The sequence below is a fragment of the Phlebotomus papatasi genome, chromosome 2, assembly GCF_024763615.1.
Source record: "Phlebotomus papatasi isolate M1 chromosome 2, Ppap_2.1, whole genome shotgun sequence".
NCBI lineage: Eukaryota > Metazoa > Arthropoda > Insecta > Diptera > Psychodidae > Phlebotomus > Phlebotomus papatasi.
In genome coordinates, this window is record NC_077223.1 from 2,190,502 (window position 1) to 2,214,180 (window position 23,679).

Sequence of the window (23,679 nt, forward strand, 5' to 3'; positions counted from 1 at the left end):
AATAAGTATCTTAATTTAATGACTGAACAAAAACAACTTATTTCTTTACTATTTGTATGAGCACTAATATAAACATCGAAACTTTTATATTTTTACCTTTCAAAATATGTTTTTCAATGAGTTAGCTCCTTGTCGTTCTAAATCATGTGCAAATTTTGCTGAAATTAAAATGACAAGGGATCAACTTGCTTGAGTTAGTCCCCTGTTTCACAAAAATTTGAACGATGAATATATTTTGTGCCTCTTTACTTCAAACAAAATTATGCAAGTAATAAAAAAGATTAAAATTTTGAAAAACCTTTCTAATAACGAAATTTAATGACTTATATCATCTGAAAATTTATTAAATTGCCTTTCTAAATGCATTAGAATCTCAAAATCGCAAAAAAGTGAGTTGACCCCTTGTAATTTCCAAGGAGCGATATATAAAATAATTAAAATAATTTTTCAATATGAGAATTTAAAAAAACGTCATTTTTAAGCTTAAATATTTACTATATAGCAAATAGTTGGAGACTTGCAAAAAATATCCTAGATTCATTCAACCTTCTACTTTGCAATTTCGTATAAATATAAGAAAAAATAACTTTAGGTAGTTAGGAAAAATTATTTTCTTTATGGGACACCGGTTTCCATTTGTCCTTAAAGGGTTAAAACGAACCCTGTTCGGCACACGTTCGTTGAACAGTGTTCACACAGGGAATTCCTGTGAATTCCATTCTCAAAGGCCTATTGATGAATCCAATATAGAAAGGCCTATACATTAAAATTAAACTCTTATTATGTTTTTTAATTGTCGAGCTCTGGGGAGCGTATTACCCAACCGATTGGTACAAGTTTAGATTCATTTGAAAGGTCTTTGAAACCGAGACAAGTTCAATTACATTGTAATCGATTGTGAACCACTGATAAACCGTAAGGTTAAGTGTAAGCTCGTTCAATTGATTGAATCTTTTCTATTCGCCGCATCAGCTCACACCTCGGATTCTCCGTGAGGAGAGGAAAAACTAAAAGTAGTTTTCTTCTGCTGATATGACTTTGTCGGAATTAAATTCTTCATTCAGTGTTTTGGGCATGTATCCAAACAGTTCCACAAGTGGAAGGAAAAGTGAGATATGGTAGAGGCTATTAAGAGGAAAAAAAAGAACTACTCGAGTAGCATTGAAGTTTTTCCACGATGGACAGACTGTGAAAATGGAGAAAGATTGCCAACTAAATTGCGTGACGATGGAAAATAGCGGTGGAATTTGTAATTCTCCATCGCAGGGAAATGCATTTCACCACATATACCATTCGGAAGCAATTGTATAACAAAAAGTCCCTCCTGCCCTTGTGCCTGCAAATGACTCTGATCAACGTGAAAAGAGCTCCCGAAGTAGAATTGCTGGAACATCTGCGAATGCTCGAGAGGCAGAGGATAAAAAAAAACACATGATGGAATAAGGAGTTGGGTGGAAATTTCAGGAAATTCATGAAGCTTGAAATGATGATATTGTTGAAGGAAAAATGAAGAGAATTTCCATATAAAATGGATTTTCTCTTCTCAATGACACATGCAGTGAAATGTTTCAGGAATACATTTCTCTTTATCTGCTTCTCTTTCACGTGTATACATTTCTGCCCTCCACCCCTCCCCTGGAGGCTCAGTTTGAAATATAAAATCCTTAAATTAACTGACTTGTATGGCTGACAAATTGCCACAAACACACGAAAACTTCCTCTGTGCTAGCCCCCCACAAACCGATCTCCTGCAACAATTTAAATTGAGGCAATTTATATATGGTGAAAATATTTTACAGAGTGTTTTTCCTCCTCTTATTTGTGTATTCATTTGAATTTCTCAACTGTGTGGGTGGCTATTTTTGGGAGAACGCTGCTTTTTTTCGCTCAAAATGTCTGGATACATAAAAGTAGGTAACCATCAATTACAAATTCCTCACCATTAAAATACTTCTAATATACTCAAAGTGTTTAGACTAAATAACATAAAAGATTATTTTTGTTTAGCAAGATCAACAAGAAAAAAAATCACATAATTTCTTTTGCATAAAAAAATAACATTAGAAAGCCTAATAGCTTTATAGACGTAATAAATTTTTCTCTTTTAGTTTTTATAGATTGATAAGTTATACAAAAAACCTTTATGATCTAAAAGTTCAATAATCCTGATTCAAAAAGATCGAATTTCGAAAAATAGAAAAATAAATGGCAAAGCGTTTCAGCCTTGAGGATTGCTCGAACTCACGAGAAAGAGAGCTGTGCGTGTATTACCTTTACGCTTGCCTTTTGGGTAGGGGAGACTGGGGCAAAAAGTCACAAAACGGACATTTTATTTTTTTTACAAACTACTCGAACGCCCCAGAATTTTCTACTTAGCGCAGTTTTATAGGAAATGCACCGCTCTACAACTTTGTGAAAGTAATTTTCCTCTATTTTGTAAGGAAATACAATTATCGAGCCGTTTTCTAAAGGGTAATTTTGTGACCATTCTCAAAAATGCTGGGGCAAATAGTATCAGGCCCTCAAAAATGCGACCAGTTTTAGTTTAATTTTTTCCCTGCTTTCGTACACATTTCACACGATATCTCCGAAACTACGTAGGTTGTCAATTTAGGGTTTTCGGTTGCCTCTTCGTTATTAAATTGGCTTTCATTTTGTATTAGTATTTTTTGCTAATTCATTCTACAATGACAGAAAACAGCTAATAAACTCAAAAGTTTTTTCGGCTCGCTATAAACATATGGGAAACAGGAAATGTCATGCCCCTGGTATCAGGCATGGGATATTATCACATTTCGATTCGCTTTGTTACGGGATTCCGTAATTTAAAAAAAAATACCTGGATAATATATTTTCATAAGAAATTTATTCCTCTACCAATGTTGTTGTTTGCTTGTTTGACCAATGCAAACAACAAGCGGCTACACATGTTTTTTTGCCGTGAGACATCATAAATTGTTTCGGTATTTCTTACTTTTTGCTCCATACCTTTTGCTACTTTTTATCCCAAGTAATCGTTCTTAATAAAAAAATTTCTTGAGAGAAGAATCTTTGTAAAATTCTAAAATAGATAGCTGCTTCGTATTCAAAAAATTCAAATCATTTAGAAAATAATCATCAGTGCATAAATTTTGAATAATAAGTAGGTATACACTGAGAGGAAATCCGAAAAAGTTAAAATAAAATTCCGGAAATGTTAATTCTACCCTGCAGTATTGATCCGAAATCGGTGTAAATATTATGCTTTTTAGGTTTATTAGGAGTTAAAGTTACCCTTTTTCACGTTAGTTTTACCCTTAGAAAGGTGTAAAATTAACATTAAAAAATGTTGATATATTTTTACACCTAAAAAGTGTTAAAGTTATAAGGAAAAAAAGTTAATCGCACCCCCGTTTTTTCCTCAGTGTAATAATTGATATATTCTTCAAGGAAATTATTTCATAAATATGGCTAAAAATTTTGATATTTTTTTGTTTTCTAATTTCCTTGTTCGAATTCTAAGAAACATACAACATCGAAGAAGGTCTATCGAAGCTATCTATGGAAAAAATTTTAAACCGCTATCTCTTTTATCTTAAAAATATGGGATTGGGAAACCTCGTATTTTACATTTCGTATTTTACATCTTCGTATTGCACATTTCGTATTGCGGAAACTTCGTATTTCAGCACATTTCGTATTTTACCATTTCGTATTTCACATTTCGTCTTTCATACATTTTGTACAAAAATTGAACAATTCGTCTGCCATACATTTCATACAAGCATATCAACCAATAAAATAATAGAATTGTAGTTTTATAAGGTCAAGGGCGCTATGCGCCTCGGGTCTAAGTTTGAAGTCGAACATCATGCTTTTTAATTATTCATTTATTTAAAATTTTTATGAAAATTTCCAACTGCTTCAGCAAATATTTCAAATTTTACCACCAAGTCTGAGAAATATTGGTAAATGTTTACAATATGCTCTTAAAACCCATTTGAGCCTTTTATTCATAACTTTATCAAGACATTAGATGGAGATTTTATAAAATATATATCTTGTGTAGCCGGGCTTTTGCCCTGAAAGATTCCTTATGGAGACCAAAGCTTTTCGCGGCCAATTGCCCAGCACCGCCCAGGCTCTGTGCCTCCATCCGATCTCTTCCAGGCCATGTTACCGACTGACTGACAGTTATCTCTTGTCTTATCTCCTGTTATCCTGGTAACCAAGGCCAAGCTCACAGACGACGAGCAACCGAACCAGTAAAAGGCCTTGCTTGGAGCGGGAGCAGGGAAATATGAAGTTGCTGCGAACAGGGAAGGGATAGCCGAGCCATTGCCCTTAATTCGGGTCTACCCCCAGCAACGAAAGTTCCCTGTTTGAACACCATTCAGCAAACGCGTTCGGAACAGGGTTCGCTTCAATGTAAATCCTTACGGCGTGGGAAAAAACGAACGCGGTTGAAGCAATAGTTCTCCTTGGTGGCCACCACTTTCTGAACATTTGGGAGGCCGCGACCGTCGGGAAATGTGGAACAGGGAACTCTTTCGTTGCTGGGCCGCTCAGACCTTGCCGATGAGGGCTAAAATGGTTCCTAAACCAGGGCGTTAATTAATGGCTCAATGATGGGTCCCCTTACCCTGTGTCAGACGTGTCGTTTTTATTTTTTTTTATTTTATATTCTTTTTATTTCTTTCGTTTTGTTTTTCTATATTTTTGTTTCCGTGCCTTTGGTTTTTTTCATATCTGAATGCGGAATACGACCAAGTTGAAAGAAAATAAAATTCGTAAATTTTACTTTATATAGAAAAATTTTATTGCTAAGATAGTGAAAACTGAAAATTTTGAGAAATTCCGCGCAAAAATTTAATTATAGATCGGTTCGAATAGTCGTTTACGACTACTTTAATGCAATTTCCGACAGCCGCATACTTTTTCTTGCACGGATTTCATTAAAAAAATGTTTGGCAAAAAAAAACGTAATATATAAATAGGCTGCAGTTTTATGTGATGAAAAATAGAAATTTTTAAGTGTTAGAGAAACTTTCCTCCTGATAGCGAAATTGAGCTCGGCCATTGCCGCTCTGAATAAGGATAGGGAAGTGAGCGTGTATGACAGCCTGCTGATGACAGCTGCGTTAGTGTATGCGACTTTGAGAATGCTCAGTTGTTTGCATGCGAAAATCTCCCACATTTTCTCAGTTTTTCGATAATTTCTTAAGTTTTTGTGAAAAAATAACATTCAAATGTGGAGGTAAAATCCACTTTTGCCCGCCGTGTAGGCAGAACTGGGGCTTGCTCTCACTTGCTCGCAACCCCTCTTCGCTTGTTCCCGAAACTAATCTGACTGAATGGGCAGTAAGAGAACTCCTTTCTCGAACTTTTGGAGAGAATGTCTTCTTCTCTCGCTGTCTTGTGATCGACTAACACTGAGGGTGAGCGAGGATCGAACCGAGCAAGCGGCGCTAGCCGCCGATGATAACATCACGAAACGGAAGAATGCCACAAGCGGGAGATTTTAAGCTTTAGGTGTCGGGGGAACTACCACACAAATTCCTTAAAACAAGTAATTTTTTAACATATAGTGATGAAAAACTAGTGAAAACAGTCCAAGAAATGATTAAAATCGCTAAAAGAACGAAACATAACCTAAATTTTGAAATGTCAAATGGACTCCGATATTTTGCTTCGAAAATGGGGCCTAAGTTATTAAATGGGGCTTCGAAATTGGTAAAACTTGGTTCTGTGATTCATGTCCAATTAGTCTTCAGTGATTTTTGCTCGAAATCTAGTCAATTTTTAATAGTTTTAACGAAATCAAAATGCACTGTGTCAAAGGACGAAATGTTCACTTGGACTACCTCTATCACATATCCAATAATAATAATACAGAGCGGCAATGGCTCGGCTATCCCTTCCCTGTTCGCAGCAACTTCATATTTCCCGCCTCCCGCTCCAAGCAAGGCCTTTTACTGGTTCGGTTGCTCGTCGTCTGTGAGCTTGGCCTTGGTTAACAGGATAACAGGAGATAAGACAAGAGATAACTGTCAGTCAGTCGGTAACATGGCCTGGAAGAGATCGGATGGAGGCACAGAGCCTGGGCGGTGCTGGGCAATTGGCCGCGAAAAGCTTTGGTCTCCATAAGGAATCTTTCAGGGCAAAAGCCCGGCTACACAAGATATATATTTTATAAAATCTCCATCTAATGTCTTGATAAAGTTATGAATAAAAGGCTCAAATGGGTTTTAAGAGCATATTGTAAACATTTACCAATATTTCTCAGACTTGGTGGTAAAATTTGAAATATTTGCTGAAGCAGTTGGAAATTTTCATAAAAATTTTAAATAAATGAATAATTAAAAAGCATGATGTTCGACTTCAAACGTAGACCCGAGGCGCATAGCGCCCTTGACCTTATAAAACTACAATTCTATTATTTTATTGGTTGATATGCTTGTATGAAATGTATGGCAGACGAATTGTTCAATTTTTGTACAAAATGTATGAAAGACGAAATGTGAAATACGAAATGGTAAAATACGAAATGCGCTGAAATACGAAGTTTCCGCAATACGAAATGTGCAATACGAAGATGTAAAATACGAAATGTAAAATACGAGGTTTCCGCGAACCAAAGATATTGAATTTTGAAATTTTCGATTTGTGACTTTTTGCCCCAGTCTCATTGCTTAAGAAAAGTAGGTTTCAGAATATTTTTGCATGAGTAACTAGCATTCGAACTAATAAAAAGTTAATAGGGAAAAGGTAAATCATTTACGGGTATATTACCGATTCACTGCCGATTAAATCCGATGCAAATGAGTTGGAAATTTTAAGATCTTTCAAAAAAAAACCCAAATCTAAGCAAATCGGTTGAAAAATACGCCGTTCAAAGTGGTTAATCTTTGGTCTTCGAAAATTCAATATCGAAATGGTTTTCGAACATATGTATCTAAGAACGAAATATTCGCTTTGACTACCTCTAAAACGGGTCCCGGTCAAAATCTCGAAAGCCAAAATTCCGAAAGGGCCAAAATCCCGAAAGCCAAAATCCCGAATTCTTAAAAGTGTCATAGCTACTCCCACGATCTGTTTTCGAAATAAATCTAAGAAACATAATTTTGGGGGGTCGTCGAGGATCGGAAGTCGATATCTCTTACCGTTGGCTTTTAAGCTTCTAACCGTGTCACTACTTGAAAAAAAAGTGGATTATATAACTGCTATCTGTTTGAGTTCAAGCAGTAAAATTAAGTCAAATTCATTAAAGGAATATGGGAAAGATATGAAGTGTTCGAAACCAGAATATGTACAAAGCCTGGAGGCCTTCCCCTATTGATAAATCACACAAAAAGTTAACGTGACGAGAAAGCTTATTAAAAAAACAATTAAAAATAACCCAGTAATTTTTCATTGTTATTTATAAAACGAATAAAATAAAAGTATAATTATAATATAAATTAAATTGAGTTTAAATATGCTTGAGGCAAATTTTTTTTAAATTTTCAATTGCATCTTCAATACTATTTCCTTAAAGCAATTCAATCATTCAAATTCCTTTCCCCTTTCAGCCATCAAAGTACAAACTCTGACCAACTGTCTTTTTGTTATCCTTTTCCACAATTTGAATATTTCTGCTTGTTTGAGATCACTGCAACAAATCACGGACTTGAGCCAGGTCCTCGGGGAAGTTCAGGAAAATATCTCCCAGGGATTTTACTATTTGTTTGTTCAGAAAATATTTGGGGTGGTCTTTTCCACAGACGAAAATTCAATTTAGCATTTTCAAATGGAATTATTCCATTGCCTACACTCGAAATAGCGCCCCAGAAAGAATTTTTAAAAAATGGGGGAAGGTGTATGCTGACAAATGCAAAAAAAAAACAAATTTTATAGAATTTACTTAAGGATGAAAATTAATTTAAAAGCAGTTTACAATTCCATAAACAAGAATTGTCTTGACGGAGATTTTTTTACACTGACTCAAATTTCCTCATCATTTTGTCAGAAGAGTGAAAAATGTGATTGTAGTGAAAGGTGAAAGGAAATTTTCTCAAGGGGTATGTCATTCGGAGAGAATCTAGATATAGTAATTTAAAGGCAAAGTTTAACTCTGTTGAACGTAGAAAGGTTATAAAACTGCATTATCTATGCAAAGCCAAGAAATCTAAAAACAGCTTTAAATTTTTCAATGTTTTGTGGAAGTTCTAAGTTAAAATTAGTTTCGTAAAACTTTCTGAAAACTCTTGTTTAGTAAGGTGCGTTTAAAAATCAGTTGAATATATCCCTGTGCTAACAAGTACACATCAAGTTTTTAATTCTCTTTATTGGCAAATAAGTTTAAATATCTTAATTCATCCATTTCTTAGTGGTCCTAATTAATTTTCAAAAACTGATGTACAAAGCTAGGGACAAAAACTTGAAAGAAATTCAAAGAAGGACAAACCGAAAAGTAAGTGAAAAATTCAACCTTGTAAATTCGAATAAAATTAAATACGTTAAAATTTAAAATAAAAATTCCTCCAATAGCCACTGAGAAACACACGATAGGTGTCGAAAGCTCTGGAACATTGTCTGTTTAATTTTTGGATTTAATTCAAAAACCGACGCTTGCCGGAAGCGCATTCTGTCCTAAAATAACTCAAGTCTGCATTCAGTGTCGGCACACCACTCCATAGTTACAAAGTTTAAGTTGAGCTTAATGTTCAATTTTGACATCAAACGGATATAAAATTTAAGATTATTGATCTTACTTTTTATTACTTAAAATAGAAACTATTGGGTGTGTGATTACTTTATTCAAATGCAATCTGGAGCTAGAGCTCATAGAATTCTCGTGAAGATTGATGCCGACGATTCTCTGTCAGAAACACAAATTGGTTTAGAAGGTTCAAAAAATAATGATTTTGATATCAAAGACGAAGAACGCTACGGTGCAACGAAGAATTTTAAAAACAAATAACTGGAAACATGACTCAATAATAACCCTAGTAAAATACAATAAATAGCTTGGAAAATCCTTGGAAAATTGGTCAATAAACGGTATCCAAAAGTTTAAAAACCCAGCAAGCACAGTTAGCTAAAAAAAGCAGCGTTTTCAACATATTTCTGCTGAATCGATCGGCAAAAATATGCTAACCAGTCAGCAGTTCTTGAACAAAAAGTTCTAACCAAATGTCAGAAAATCTATCCGAATCAAGTTCTAACCAAAATCCTGCGAGTTACGTTTTAAGTATAGCAGAATTCAGCTAAAAATACATAAGAGAAAAGCACCAGCGATCGGCGGTGTTCGTCAGGTTAATACCGCATTGTTGCTCCAAATCAAATAATTTTTTAAAAATTATTAGCTACTTTTTACCATTTAACTCTCACAAGAATACACTGCATTAGCTCAGATTTAATTTATAAAACCAAAATTTCCATGAAACACCTGATTAAATTCATGACGATCCGAAATACAGAGTGCAAGTTTGCAATTACACATATTTTTTTATTAATTTATTGCAAAAATTAAAAATTTAAATGCACAGATATAGTTAAAGGGATCACTAATATACCAATTAGCATGCATAAAAATACCAAGTAGTGTTTTGAATATTATATTTTCAACTAGATATGGAGCATGTCTCTTAACATTCCGATTCGGGGTATTCTTCCCTTAATGTTTGAAGCTGAATTGAAAATGGTTAGCATTTGGCACTCTCTGGGAACTGAAACTGAACTGAAACTGTGAGAAAAAGAAGGGATTAGCAGTTGGAATTGTTACTGGATATGAAAAGTTAATACTCTAGCAACAGTCTTTTCACTTTCTTATGGGCTCTTGAGTTTCTGGTGTGTCTCTGGTCACCTTTTTTGTTCGTTCTGGTCACCGAGTCCAGAACTCTTAACGCGGAATCCGAATACTGTGAGAACGATGACAGACATTAAAGGCTAGCTGATGGGCAGTACTTTGAAATGTTCTTTTTTGTAATTTGCTTAAAATACTTAAAGTTTAAACCTTAAACAGTTTATTTACATGAATTTGTGTTTTTAAGTTTCATTTTATAGAAGCATCAAAATTATTTTGAATAATTGTCAAAAAAGACCTTAAAGTAACTGTCAAAATTAAAAACATTTAAAAACGTTACTGTTAGTTGTGCTCAAATGAACTTTAAACCTACTTATTTCAGAAATCTTCAGGTTTCGCATATTACAGTATATTTTATTTGGCATTCAGAAACATATACGCATAATGCAGAGCTAAGGACTTGACTTTCCCTACTGAAAACCCCTTAAAAGCTCTCATATTCGTTTCCAACTCCTCCGATTTCAGCTTTGTCAATGACAAAGATGAAAGGTGCAAAAAAATCACCATATTTTCTTGTCTGTTGATTTTTCACAAAAGCTCCTAGACTGAGGTTAAACTACGAGTAATGCAAAGAAGCAAGAGGAAGGAATATCTTAGACACACAATTCACTCTTGTGGTAACTTAATATTTTATTATCGCGCTCCTGCATTCATTTGACCTCGCTAGACAAATATTTTTGCTCTTAAGTTGGTAACCAGGGGAATCATGGAGGGCAAAGAGCAAACCATGCGCAAGATAATGTGTTATTGAGGAAAAGTTCTTCTGGTTTTACCAAAGAAAAACTTATGAAATATAATGAGGGTGGAATATGAATATTATATTTCGCAGACTTCCCCTTGCACAAGTTCATCGGAAAAGTGAAAAAAAAGAAGACAAATCACGATCATTCGAGCTCCTTTTTCATCCTCAAAGGAGAAGTTTGTAAATGCAGACTTTTTGAAAAAGAAATCCTAAATAAAAAAGCAATCCACAAATCATCTTCCAAAGACTAAGATTTCATAAAAATTGCAATTTCGCAAGACCAATTAATTTTCGTATTAATCTTTTAATTGACTAAGGATCAAACTGACAACAACCCACGTATTATGCACTTGATTGCAAGATAATCCTCAGCCATTTTCCCAGTAATTTTTCCTCCGCTTCACTAAATGATGAATTAGTAACTTTAAAGGAAATCTATGGGAAATGTTAAAAATCCAACGAACTCTAGTAAACTTGCTGAAATGTTACATTTTTTTTCTGTATTCCTTCCTCCAACGCTTTTTCCTCATGAGGCAGCACAATTATTACCCATTCAGCAAAGTTTTGAACTCACGTACTTTCCTCCACCTTCATCACCCACTAAAGATAGCCATCACATCTCAAAATTGGCAATAAAACCATTTAATTCTAAGTCTGGATATAATTCATCTCATGTGACAGGTCTTTTTGTGAAGACCAAGAAGTCAGTAAGTTTTCCATATTTGTTCAAGTTTAATTATTAAAGTTATAAAAACATTTCCTCTACATTTTATGCGTTTCAGGTAGCATAGTTCATCATTAAACTGACAAAAATAGTTAAAAACATGATATAATGCTCTACGCAGAATTATTTAAAATATTGAACTTCTATTTCGTTGACACAAACCACGGTTTTAATTTAAGAAAAACATTGATAAGTTTATAATATATTCGTAAATTACTTGTAGTGTGAATTTTTAATATTCTAATTAAAAACAAACAACATTGTAAGTGAGATGACGAAAAATTAATTTTCAAAAATTCAATGAATTTTAAAATTAAATTTCATGTAGCGGAGACTGGGGAGGTTTGGGACAGGGGTAGTATGGGACGAGGCGATTTTTTTCATTAATTTGAAATAAATGGGATTTAACCACTAGTCAGTTCTACTGCTTAAATTCTATGAACATTTAGCGCAAGTGTGCCAAATTTCGGCATAGTTGCATATAAGCACCGAAGTCCTAAGTTTGAAATGCAATATTTTTAATTCATATTGATATTTTTTGTTTCTTCCTTTTCGGGAGGGTTGTGTGGAACCTTGAAAAATACTTTATCATCTTTGTTTTCTTTAAATCACTTCCTAAAATATTGAAAAATTAATAAAAATATGGATATTGCTTTGGGTAGTATTCCGGCCACTTTGTGTGAAATACCGGCCACCTTTTTTTCTGACCACCTTTTGTGACGCAACGCATAGAAAATTTCAAAACGTCAAACGGAACGAGTTTAATATTTAGTTTAATACGTTTATTTGACCCACAAGCCCTGAGATCTTCCGCGTAATTTGTCCTGAAGACCTGAAGAGTAGCATCTCAAATTTACTCGCAGATTCCCGTAACAATTTGCCCTTCCTGAACTCATCCAATGACTTTTTCACATCATCTTTTTCATAGAAGCGATGGTTTTTTTCTCTGGATATTGTAGAACTCAGAAATTGAAAAAAAGAAATAAAATGAATAAGAAATTTAGGAAAGCAAAAGATGTTGCCGGAATATCCAACACTACCTCACCGGAGAGACGCTCACAAAGTATATACTTTTTTACGCGAAATACAGGATCCAGCTGGGAAATTTCACCCGAAATTTAAAGATTGATTCAGTATTAACATAAACAGAAACAATCTTTAATGAAAACTAATCAATTTTCATGAAAAACACCGAAGGAAAACCTTTTGCACTTCACAAATCACAAGACTGCTAGAAACACAATCAATCTGTCACATTTTTTGTAAGACTCCTTCCACACTGAGTTTTTACAACGCAATTTAAATTCAAATTATACCTAGAATTTAACGGTCTTTGTGTTAATACATCCTAAAATGAATAAATATTTAAAAGCAAAATGAATTCATTGACTATTCGAAGATAACGTACATAATTTTAATTAATTTATTTCCATGGCCGGAATTACACTCAAAGTGGCCGAAATTTGGCACACTTCCCCTAATTTTCAATTATATAGAATTTGTAAACTCAAAAATGAGTGACTAAGTAAGTGAAATGACTTCATGGATAGCTTGAATGCCTTGATTGATACTGTGTAATTTATTATTTTAAACCCATGTTCAGTTCATTTTTCATTGGAATAGCAGCATTATTCCAAGACCTTTCGTTTTTGCCCGAAGAAAAATTAAATCGGTTGGATAGACTTGAAACTATGGACATTCAAGTACCAAAAAAGTGAAAACTAAATATCTCCTAGATTTTAGGCGCTTATGTATGTCAAAAAATATGAATTTCCGTAAGTGATACATAAAATCGTATAACTTTGTATAACCATTTCCATCGTTAATCTATCGACCAGACCAGACGATTATTACTGAAGCGTTTCAAATAAATTAGTCAATTTTGGTAAATTGAATTAATAAATTGTGCAGTGAATGAGATTGAGTATGGACTCAGCTCGAGTGTGTACTTTTTGGTGACAAGAGTGCGTTATGATGAAATGAAGATACTTGAATGGCAATTTTATCCTATGGACGTGTTTAATCCGCAACAGTGGAGCTTAATTCAGGGGGACAAGTGCCTATGAATTTCCATGGTTATTTACGTGTGTAAAATACAGGGAGCGGATATCTCGGCAGATTCGTGTCCAGACACCCTCTTGCTGGCGTCTCTCATGAGCTATTGCCTGGGATGCGGCAATTGTATTTATAATGCATGCAATAAACAATTGGTGATTCCACTCTCAGGCCCATGGAAGACGATGGGGTGCCGTTAATTGCTTTTATCTCAAACACCCCTTTCACCAACCAACCCCCAAAATGTCCACAAGTCACATGAAATACAAGCACCATCGACATTCCATCACAAACAGTCCCTAACAATCTTCAATCATCCTTCCTCAACACCCCAAAATGCAAAATTGCAAATCACTTGGTTTAAGGTTCAACATCCTTGAGAGTTCTTTTGTCATGACTCATGGGCAAGTACAAGGATGAAGAATTCAGGGAAAATCGTAGGGGATAGAGGCATTTCCTTCTGATGGGCAACTCCCTCAACATTTCGGTTCCTTTGAGGGTTTCTTTTTTTCAGGGTGGGAATAACTTAAAAATTCCGCTCACACAATAAAAAAGAATCGATTTTACCTCTTTTTTGTTCCACCTCTGCGTCGAGACTACCACCAAAAGCTCTCTGCTTGACTGCTGATGGGATGATTCTGGAAAGAAGTAGAACACTTTTTTTTAGATCAGGGATTAGCGATAAGAAATCTCATTGTAGAATTTACACAAAGATCCAAAGGTAATTCTGCATAAATCATCCTCTTGGAAAAACAGATTTTCTCGTAAAGAAAATCATGGTATTTGGTTAACTAAATCCTCTATTTGAATAATGTGCAATAATATGGAATAGAATTATTTTAGTAGAGCTTATGGACACTCCTACCACAGTGATTAAATTTAGACTGATTTAGAACATTGACGATATATTGTTGCAATTTATGTGTTGTGGTGTATTTCACTCTCCACAACTGTCTCTTAATGATTCAATAAATAATAAGAATTTTAATAAATGTAAAATTTCATGGACTTATTAAATGTAATTTAATATTAAAGATTATGTATACTATAGCAATAAAAAAATAAAATAATAATAAAAGAGTGTTCTGAGGGTGTTCCAAGTTGCATTTTGACAGATAAATGTGTCAAATAAAATAGAAAATCATCCGTAGAGTAAAATTTGGTATTCCGCACAATCAAATTTACAGTTTGTAGACACTCTCTTAATATTTGCTTAAAAAAATTAATTATACAATCTACAAAGTACTTCTAAATTGCATATTCTCAGTACCCCCGATATCAGTTTCTTTGACATCTGGATGACAGCTGTCAAACACTTCAAGAGCTATAAAGCAAACATCCTTCACTGAGAGAAACTCGAAAAAGTTAAAATAACATTGCGGAAATGTTAATTCTACCCTGCAGTATTGATCCAAAATCGGTGAAAATATTACCCTTTTCAGGTGTATTGGGGGTTAAAGTTACACTTTTTCATGTTAATTTAACCCTTAAAAAGATGTAAAATTAACATTAAAAAATGTTAATATAGTTTTACACCTAAAAAGTGTTAAAGTTATGAGGAAAAAAGTTAATCGCACTCTCTTTTTTTCTGCATCTACGGTACTCATTGGAAAACTATTACAAATATTCGGTTTTACGATTTGTAATTCATAAATTAGAGGAATACGATTAAACAGTAAAGCGTTCAGTCTATGATACAAATTTCCCTTTAGAGTCTAAGAGTCTGGAGTTTAAGTCTCCTTTAGATCCTTAGAATTGTTTGTTTTAGAGGGATAACTTCGCTGATTGCCAGTGAATAGGTAGTAACCCTAATACGGGCTTCAGACCTAAGGTTTAGCCATATGGCTTAACTGCTCTAATCTTCTTCAGTGGATCTTCTTCAGTCTCTAGAAGGACATTTGCAAATTAATAACTTTAATGCCTTTCCAGTCATCGAAGAAGATCCCCATCAGGATCGAAAGCTCTGGGCAAAACCAAAAAAGTGTTTTCATCTTAGGGTAACTACGTTTTCACTGGTAATCACCGGAGATATCCCTCTAAAATTAATTGTGACAGTCAATCTTTGAGTGAGTTTGAACTGTTCCTGATTAAATCGGATTTGATGACTTTAACTTAGATTCCAATTAACTAAAAAATCTTTTTTAGTACATGGCTGTTCTTATGTGCTTCTGTATTACCGAAATTTGATTACACAGGAACACTTGAGAACATACATGTACTAAAAATTCTACTATTTTTATGAAAAACTAAAGGGGATTTTTTCTGAACATTTTCTAGCACATGACTGTTCTGAAGTACTTCTGTATTATCGATTTTTTTTAGTGTTGGTTCCTGTTGCTGTTTGTCGGTTTAGAACACGGCGATGACTGGAGAAAACATTCGAAACAGGAACCAAGTCAATGAAAAATCGATAATGCAGAAACACTTAAGAACAGTAAAGTGCTAAAAAAAATGCTCAAGAGAAAGATTAATTTAAATTATTTTATATAAATTTTATAAAGTGTACTTCCAGGCTATTTTATATGAATGTCAACATTTTGTAAATTTTGTCATCCGTGATAAAAGTACTGATTCTTACTTTAACAGAACAGTCATTTCATATTCTAAAGTGCAACATAATCTGGGCTATATTCGTCAATATTTATTCAGTGTGAATTATGTATGATCGTCTGAGTCAAACTGAGTCGCATTTTAATTTGAAATGATGAGAAATTGTTCACGGGGATTCTCAACTTTGCCCTGTTGATGACACCCGTGTCGGTGTTGAAAAATTTATGGAAATTTTTCATCCTTCACTCAGGGGTTTTGGCTTTTCCCCATGAAAGTCGCATCAATATGGTGAAAAATCCTGAGAGAGATTTTCTGGCTTTGTGGAGACATTTCTCGTACAGATGACTTTTATTATTCATGATAGAGGTGGTATCTTTCTCAGGAATTTCCATTGTTCATTAGTCCACAAGAAAATCGATAGATGGAAAAGAAAAAGAAAACTAGCACGATTTTAATCGATTCTGCATTGCCCAATCTTCTCATTTTATTGCCCACAAAAGAAAAATTCAATTGAAGATAAACATTTGGAACAATATTGAAACTGATGCAAATCAAAACACCCAGCACTTGAAGTAAACAATAAGATAAGTACTTTTGTGCAAGTCCCAAAATCCCTTAGAGGTGCTTTATCGAAAGTTTCGAGTATCTCTGCATGTATTTGTTTGGCAAGAGCATAAGTTTACTTTCAAGAGGGTGTGTTCTTAAACAATAGAAATCAAGAGTGAGTATTTTCTTATGATTTCCAGTCTCTTGCAACTGCTCAACCGAGATACTTCCCCCTTTCGACAAGTTTCCGAGAAGCTTATCAGTGGAAAATACTTGCATGGAAAACACCAAGATATGAGGCCTTTTGAAAACTTTTCCTGCATTCCCATTTTATGTCTAACAATTACTCAATGAGGAAGATTGCAAGAGTTCAGAAAAGATGGTGAGTTTATTTAACAATTTACTTGTAAGACATTCAACAGATTTTCAGGTAAAAATTCTCATCTACAACATTGTTTTTAAATGTTTAATTTATAAAAAGCACTTTACAAGCGAAGAATAAACAAAGTGCTATGAGCAGAAAATAATGAAAGTTTATTTTTTTCATTTATTAAATATACAACATAGTGTACAGGTAATTAAATTACGTATGGCGGCGGTTTTATGCATTTACATGTACTGCATAGCGCACGGATTCAAATTTTACTAATAAAGTGTTTAAGATTAACAAATCCTTTGATATTTTACAAATATAAAAACAATTAAATCATTCAAAAAGTAGGGGATGACTTCTAGGTTTCGCTTATATCCTGGCTTCGAATATTTCATATTTTTGTCATATCCCTTTCATGAATTTAACCTAGTTTTTTAGGAAATGTTTAGGAAACACTCTGTTGCTGAAATTGTTGACGATTGCAGTGTCAAGAAAAGAATACCGAAATTCGAAATGGCAGAACAATCAGCGCTAACGTGGGGAATACGTGAACTTCCACTTTAGGCTTCCGGTAAATTTTCGAATAAGTTTGGCTTGACTTTGGGCTGGCCTTGTCTCTTCGAAAGGTTATTACTGAACATAGCCATTGAGTCGTTTCTCCTATTTCGAATTTCGGTATTCTGGAGACTTCAATTGTCAACAATATCAATACAGTGTGTAAACGTTTGCTGTAAAATTAGCCTAGATTCATTAAATGAATATGGGAAAAAGAGAGCCAATGGCTCCGTTCAGTAATACCTTTTCGAAGAGACAAGGCCACACCAAAGCCAAGTCACACCTATTTAAAAATCTACTGGAAGCCTAAAATGCAATTTCACATATTCGCCGCTTTAGCGCTGATTGTTCACCCATTTCGAATTTCGGTATTTTAGACACTTCAATCGTAAACAATGTTAACAAGTGTGTGCAAACGTTTGCTGCAAAAAGTGAATTTTTGTGGATTTTGTGGAATTTCAGGATGGCAGAAGGTTTGAATTGCAATTTCATTAAAAGGAATGTCGTTTTCATAAACTTGCTCATAAGCTCACTTTTGTGTAACTCGTCGGTTTAAACTTTTGAACTTCCAACGGGTTTTTAGGTAAGTTCTTTCTGATATACCTTCGAATAGATACAGAAAAAATCAAAATTGTTTCCTGACAAAAAGACAAATGGAACCCTATTTGTGCAAAGTCGTTGATGTTCGAAGAATTCAAATTCAATTTTATTCAAATTTATTAAATATCACACTAAGAAGTTGTAAAAGTATAACTAAGTAAAGTGGTTAAAAGGAAAATCATAATAATTTCCCACACTCAAGACACTTTGAAAATCGAACAGAAAGTACATCGGGCACCATGCGGACGAAACGAGAAGTAAAAAAGTATTTTTTGTTTGGCTTTCGAAACCGATTTTCGATTTTTTTAAGCTCCAGTTGTGAATTAAAAAACTGTCCGACGTTCCAACCCTTACCATATTTGCATATTTTTCGAATTTGTAAAAATGAGTTATCGAAATCACAAATTCAAAAAATGACGTCCGAAATCTCTGTTAAGTTCCGATTATATTAATCAACGTTTCCAGAATTCAGAAGTGAAAACAGACAAAAATACTAAATTCTTTTATCTGTTAAATTTGCTGCTACATTAATTTTTTCGAATTCTTCCCTAGAGCAGAACTAGCAATTAAAAACTCTGAGAAATTTATAAATTAAAAAAATATGATTATTTTGTTGTCATAAGGTAATTTTTCAAGTTAATAAAACAATATATTGCTAGGAAAACTGAGAAGGCAAGATCGGAATTTGAAAAAAAAAATATAAAAAGTAATTAATTTAATAATTAATTCAGAATCTGGTAGATAAAAATCTCTGATTAGAATACTCCAATTTTGAAAAAAAAAATATACGGAAACAGTCGATATATGGGAAGGCGTGTTACCTTCGAACGACGCAAGCTTAGGACAACTCATTTTTTTTTATGTTTTTAATGGATTTGAAGACCCATGTTTCTAGTATGAAAATTTGGGGCATTTAATTAGCTCAATGATGAGTGAGAACCGTTTGAAACCGAATAAACGCCCAAATAAGTTTGTCTATCAATCCAGATTTCGAAAATCTGACTTAGAATTGGATTATTAAAGGTATTATTATATTATTAGGTTGTCAAAAACCTTTGAAACATTCGGGATCTAGGCTAAATCTTTACTCTGAAAACTGCTTAAAGTTTAACACAATGTGGTTTAACTTTTCTAAATTCTAACAAGATAAAACTTTCTTGAAAAATTTAAGTTAGGACAGATTATTAAGGAAAAATGTTCGACTTGATCTTGAAAAAATCACTAAAATTGCTTATTATTTAGAATTTCGACTCCTGCCGGGACTTGATTAAACCCTTATTATGAAAGCTGTATTAACGCGTATAAGTCTGACAGGCTAGTCCCGAAAAGTATAAATTAAAAAATTTACATTATAATAACTTATTTTAGATATAAATAAAAATCGGGGTGTCATAATATATTTTTCGATACTTTTGATATGGACTATTGATTTTCCAAAATTAATATACTAGATGCACCTTTTGCAGCTAATTCTGGGTAAAATTTGGATAAGCGGACACTGAAAAAGCAGCTCAAATAGTCCGAATTTCAACGTGTCCGAATTTCAGCGCTGTCCGACTTTTCAGTACATTACCCTAGATATTTATCAAGAGTAAAATTCTCCGAAAAATATTACAACAAATGGTTAAAAATAAATTAATAAAAATCAGTATTCACTTAGTCTAGTAGATACCAATAGATTTAATAGTATTACAGATTAGATAGCATCGATAGGTAACACAGTGCAACAAAATGATTAATTAATGGAATGTGTGCGAAGCCTGGAAGCCTTCCCCAAAGTTCCATTGGGGTCTGTTCAATTTTTTCAGTTTCACTGAGATTCTTTTAGAATAAAATAAATCATCTAGAGTTGATTCTCCTCTTGAAATGAAGTTGTGTTTGTCTATGGGGAAATCCACGAGTGAATTGCAAAATTTGTGAGAAAATAAAAAAAGCAAACTCGTTAAAATGCACAGTGGTTGATTCTGAAATGGATAAACGTGGAAAAAGCATCACAGAGATGAATGTTCTTCATCCCAATGTCTTTTTGCTAGATCTATACATTCAAATATTGTTTTGCAATTGTTGGAAATTGAAAAAGTTCTATTCATTGGGCCATTAACATTCAAAACATCTCTCTTGGTTAGATCTTTTTCCTCTCCATTTTCCTCATTCGATTGTACAAACTTATTTAATGGGATACTACTGGAAGTTCTCATTGAAGAAAACTTTATCCACTTCATTCCCTTTTCCATGTTACACAATGCAATTTGCTATATAGATTTCATATTTCTGATATTACCACAAGTATTGATTGGAAATCTTTAAGAGTTCGTTGGTGTTTTTTCATTCCTTTTCAAACTGAAAATTGGATCACTTTATAAATTATTTATAGTGTTAGACACCATAAAGTGCCACACAGTCTTTTTACCCGAAGGAGTAAATTAATACTGACATGCTAAAACTTTAGCACTCTTCCATCCAATAAAATTATATTGATATTGCGTCGGAAAATTAATATGACAGCTACATTTCTGCCATTCTTCGTCTCAAGACAACTCCACCAGAAACTTTGTCATACACTGCACTTGAATGCAAATATTCCAGCAAGGAGGAATTTTCCGGGATGTTTTAGAAGACTTAGACACAATTCTCATCAAGTGGAAAATTTACTGAGAATTTGTAGGAAGGAAGACGGAAATTTTTAATGATAGTACTCAACGAGAAAGTTGGTTTGTATATTAAACTTTCAAATAGCACAACTCAATAGGGCAACTTTAGGCATATTTTTTATTCTAAATTTTATTCAATGAATATTTATTTTGAAAATTAAATTTTATAAAGCACTGATGTTATTGTATCATACTTTGAGCTTGATTTTTATGGCATAAGTTTTTACGGTTTTGTAATAATGTTGCGAATCTTTCAACAATAGGATCTGCCTGATGAAGACTTTTATGCAGTAATCTCACTTAATCCTGGAAAGGATTTCTTAATGTTTATGCAAGACATTAAAAGGTTAAAACATTGTGATGATACGTAAACAAAATAACCCTTGATTTTGTTTGATAAATGAAAATCAGTAAAGATATAAAATACTTTTATAGTATAACAAGATGCATAATGGACCCAAAAGGAGGCCTAGGTGCAGCGGTTCCACGAGAAACCGCCCCTACTGTGATCTGTAATAAAGTATAACAACAGAAAGCAAAAGGAGTCGAAGCTTCGAAGAGCTTTCACAGGCCAAAAAAGACTAAAAAAAAAAAAGAGAATAGAAGAGATGGCAAAGCGTTCCAGTTTTGCGGAATGCTCGAACTCACGAGATAGAGTTATTTGTGAATTATCTTTTTAGATTTTCTTTATATGTATACCGGTTTATTATCGATTAAATGCATTCGCAAGTCGAAAATTAATTTTGAACTAGAAAATTGGCTAAGAAGTAACATACTTACGCGCAAATAAAACGGGATAATCGAGAAAAATAAATCAATTGCAATACCTTGACTAATTAGGAAGAATTGATAAGAAAAGTCCAGATCTTTTCAGATAGGGTAAGTGTGCCAAATTTCGGCATAGTTGCATGCAAGCGCCAAAGTCTCAAGTTTGAAATGTAATATCTTTAAAAGAAATTGATTCTTTTTATTCCTTTTACTTAAGGAGTGTTGCTTAGAACCTTGTAGACAGTTTATCGTCTTTATTTACTTTAAAATCATTCTTAATACATTTTAAAATTAATAAAAATGTAGAAATAGCTTTGGTGCCCTATTTCGGCCACCTTCATTCTCATAGTTCTTTGCCCTTCAGGAATTCTTCCAATGCCTTTTTCACATCATCTCGTTTGTCGAAGCTACATTTCTTGTTATTCTTTTGCATTGTATAATCTCTGGAGTATTTAAAAACTAAAAATTCATGGAAATTCAAGGAACAAAAAACATGGCCGAAATTGCAAGCTGGCCGGAATTTGGCACACTTACCCTAAGTTTTAACTTTCTTACAGTTAGAGAAATAGTATATGGGAGTATGAATAAGTATCTTTATCTTTATATCAAAGATGTCTAGATCTAGAATGCATCTAATGTTCAAAGATAAATTGTATTTCAATTTGTTGTACCACTTAAAATGCTATTAATTCTATAAGCTCTAGATATTTGGCTGAGATTCAAATGTCTTAGACACACTTACGACTTAAGCCGAGAGATAGATTATCAAAATTGTAATCAAAATAATGATCTGATTACATTTCCACCAGTTTCTGACTAATTCACTTCTCAGTTTAAGCCGAAAAACGGCTTAGTTAGTGGGTAACTGATGGGAATTTAGTAAAATCATTATTTTGATTATAATTACGTTATCCAGTCTCTCGGCTTAAATCGTAAATGTGTCTAGGGCATAAAGGATTCCTTAAAATGGAGATACTAAATGTACTCCGTTCTACACAAAATCTTACAGGGTTCGTTTCTAGGTTAAATGTTAGTGGAATTTATTATAATCCTCCTAAGTGTGTCTTGACTAAAATAGGACATCCAGTACACTTTCCATTTTGTCTCCAAACGACAAAAAGAAACGTTTTGATACTGGATACTGTTGAATTGAAGATTTCACTACTAATTTCTTTTTGTTAAATTCAAATATCATGAATATCATGTTAAACTATTAAGCATAGGTTGTAAATATCCTAAACAAGAGATTTACTTCACTCTTGCATAAATTCGAAATATAAAATCCATAAAACATGACAGAACTCTTTTTTCAAAATGAAACAGCATTGTGGATGAAATTCAATACACTTGAGAATGTCTCTCAAAAGTTGATGTAGAACAAGCCTTTGAAGTCATAGCGAGGCTTTCGATAATTCAATTTGAAAATAGAGAAGGATTCCTTCAGCTCGAATGATGAAAATCGCGGAAATAAGAAAAGCATAATCCAGTTCCTTTGGAATTTCACTTTGGAAATCAATATCTTACCCTCTTTTTGGGGGGTTCATCCAGCCAGATATATAGGGAAAAACGCCAGTTTGGCACATGTGTTTTGAGACTTTGTTGCAAATAAGCAAAATGAATTTATTATCTTGGCGGGTGAGGGTGCCTCTGTACACTTTGTGCCAAATTGAATGGAAAACCCCAAGAGAACGGCAACGTTGGCAGAAAATGTAAACTAGGAGAGAGACAATTCTAACTGACGGCCCGTCTTTTACTTCTTCCACAAGCGAAAACCTCCCCCACACATATTTAGTCCATCGACACCATGCAAAGAACTCCAGAGTAATCTAGAAAGCTTCCGAGCTTATAAGCCACACTGCATATGGTAATTCAGCTGGGAGGCTCAAGCAGAACAACAACTTCGGTTACACTGTTGAAAATCACTCATCAATATTTACCCATACTGCTCATATATTTGCAAGCAATTTAGGGACATTGCACCTAATTTCGGACAGCTTGTAATATTGGCCACTTCTTGTTTCTCAAAATTCCATACATTTTTACTTTTCTTCATGTTCTAGATGTTGTACAATAAAAAAAGGTAAAAAAGATCGTTTCCAGGAACGAGACGATATAGAAGAGCCATTAGAAGAGTTCCAGAAAAAATGGCTACAGCAAGGGCTTATAATTTTGGGCAGGGTGCTTATAAGCAGCAATGTTTCAAGTTTGAAGTGCGATATTTTCAAAACTAATTGATATTTTTTGTTATTCTCTTTAGAAAAGGGTTGTTTAGAAATAGAAACTTGGCAT

At 33.7% G+C, this 23,679-nt stretch overlaps 1 protein-coding gene across 1 annotated transcript in view; it reads right to left on the bottom strand.

Moving 5' to 3' along the window:
* The window catches only part of LOC129802144 (protein tincar), a 206,575-nt gene that overhangs the window by 137,414 nt on the left and 45,482 nt on the right, over positions 1–23,679 (bottom strand). The window contains exon 2 of the mRNA XM_055847741.1: positions 13,915–13,985. The gene's annotated coding sequence lies outside the window, so the exon portion shown is untranslated. The remainder of the gene's footprint in view (positions 1–13,914; positions 13,986–23,679) is intronic.